This window comes from Coptis chinensis, chromosome 3, assembly GCF_015680905.1.
Source record: "Coptis chinensis isolate HL-2020 chromosome 3, ASM1568090v1, whole genome shotgun sequence".
Taxonomy (NCBI): Eukaryota; Viridiplantae; Streptophyta; class Magnoliopsida; order Ranunculales; family Ranunculaceae; genus Coptis; species Coptis chinensis.
Genome location: NC_141458.1, coordinates 111,168,161 through 111,170,666, shown reverse-complemented (window position 1 = coordinate 111,170,666; position 2,506 = coordinate 111,168,161). Strand labels below are relative to the sequence as shown.

The 2,506-nt window shown below is 36.4% G+C and overlaps 1 pseudogene; it reads right to left on the bottom strand.

Annotated features, from left to right (window-relative positions):
* Positions 1-439: 439 nt before the first annotated feature.
* On the bottom strand, positions 440-1,195 carry LOC147512966 (protein FAR1-RELATED SEQUENCE 5 pseudogene; annotated as a pseudogene).
* Between the last annotated feature and the right edge of the window lie 1,311 nt (positions 1,196-2,506).

Here is a 2,506-nt window from a genome sequence, read left to right as displayed (position 1 = left end):
CCAAGGTTCCTCTATTAAAAGTCACTTTCCAAATTGAAGTTTGCTTGATGTCCCTTGTCTTCACCGTATAAATTCCAGTTCCATGTATGTCTATCTCTTCTCCAACAATTCTATATTTCATCTTAACCTTTTCTAAATGTTTCTTGAATTTATTGAAAGCACTAATGGTATAAACTTTACCTGCATGCTTGAGGAGGAATGCATCCTTAGCCACAATGCGAGAAGTATGTTTGGTGCGGTAATCAGATTCATTTTCATTCCTGGCTATCGATTCCAAAGACCTCTCGTTACCATGGACAAATTCCATAAGTGTAGTCGTTGGACTAACGAATTGATCATAATGAGAATTCATTGATTCACTTCGCCCAGTCATATGCATACCAACAAAAAAAATGTTATTGTGATAAGCCGGAACCCAAGATGTACGGTTTTTATATATTTATGTCAACCAAGTATTTTCAGTCAAGTCATATTTCAACAGTAGTGCATACCACTTTCTTTCAAAATCAGCAATCTTATATGACTTCCAAATAGTATATGTAAGCTCTGAACACAATGTATCGAGCTTATGGTAAACAAAGGACAACTTTTCTGAATTTTTTTGCATAATGTGCCAAAGACAAAATCGATGTCGAATAGCTGGGAAAACTCTTCTAATTGCTGCAGTCATTGCTAAATCTTGGTCAGTAAGCATTGAAGTTGGTGGACGACCACCCATAGCTGCAAGCCATGTTTGAAACAACCACACAAATGTCTCTTTTGTCTCATCAAGTAGCAGGGCACAACCAAACTGAATAAACTGCATGTGGTGGTTGACTCCAGTAAAAGGGGCAAAAGGCATACTGTAAACATTAGTTATATATGTTGTATCAAAAGATACGACATCCCTAAAGTACTCATATTGGACATGGGACCTTCCATCAACCCAAAAGAAATTTACTGCAACCCACCCCTTTTGTATCTAATTGAATGACATAGTAGAACTGAGGATTTTCAGCACTCTTTTGCCTAAAATAGTGAAGTACAGCAGTAGCATCATTGTCTTTAGGCATATTTTCGTCAAACCATAATGGTGGTTCCAACAATGCTTTCTCCTAAACCCAATCGCATCCCCATGGAAAATGTCTGCCACTTTCCCTACAGGTATACCGTTGTCATGAAAAACCTCTGTCAAACACTTCGCAGCTTCAGGCATATTTTTGTTACCTTTCATATACTGCCTCTTTGATGGAGAGACCAAACTTTGGCTATGGTTGTTTGCAGCGAAGCTCACATCATATATATTTTCAAGTTTTCTTTTTGTAACTCGCATTCTAGCTTGGCAACCACACCTAACAGTCGAAATATTTCTCGAAGCTACACCTTCACTTTCTTTTTTCTTGTTATGGACCACCTCACGTGAGCAAACCAATAGACAACTAGAAGACAATTCCACACCAGTTTGTTTTTTATCTGTAGTCTGAACACGAATCTCAAATTCCTCTACCAAACTCTCTATAGTAAGTCTTTGCTTCATCAACATTAAACTTCATACCTAAGTGCGGAGCAACTAATATCTCGACATCTTTACTTTGGGAATCAGTACAACGAGAAGAAGACCCGTTAACAGCTCCAACATTCCCTTCCATTTCTAGAAAATTCAAAAAGCGAGGAAAATATCAAACGAAATAAATGCAGAGCAATAACGAAATAAATATCAAGTGACTCCCATATTAAATTTCCAATTTAAACTCTTAAAAAAATTAGACAGTAATTAAATGTGGGCGTGCGTCTATTAGTTGTGCTCTATCTATAGGCGTGTGCCTATTAAACTAACCACGCACAAACACTAGAAAAAATGAAAACCGTGAAAGGTGGGTGGGTGGCCGGGTTTCTTCCTAACATTTGATACACTAAAACAAAATAGAAATAACTCACCAAAAAGGTAAAAAGCTTCAAACTTGAATTATTTTCTTTAGGTGAGGAGAGCGGTCGAAGATTTTATGTAGAGGGAGAGAGAGTTCATCAAGCTCTCAGTTGGGATTTGTTTGGAGAGATTGATTTTGTTGGGTGGAAGGGGATGAAGAGTCGGGTGGTTTGTTTGTGAGTTTTTTTTAGAATAGAAAGTCAAATGACTAAGTTACCCTCCCTAATTCCTTTGTTAAATGAGACCAAGATCTGGACGTTGGATGGACTATAATCTAGTGTCTGTGGTGGGCTGTCAAGATTAGCTGTCAATTGGAGTTGTCAATTAGAGTTGTCAAGGTAGAGTTATATATATATATATATATATATATATATATATATATATATATATATATATATATATATATATATATCAGTTTGGCTAGGGAGACGTGAATTTCTCAGACAACATCCAAACAACAAAATTTTGGCCGTTGGATCAAAACAAATCAGCTCAAGATTAAAAAACGAAATTTCAAATTTGGCTACACAAAATACGAAATTTCAGTTCTCACAAAATACGAAATTTCTTCACATAAACTCAACTAACAACAAACTCACG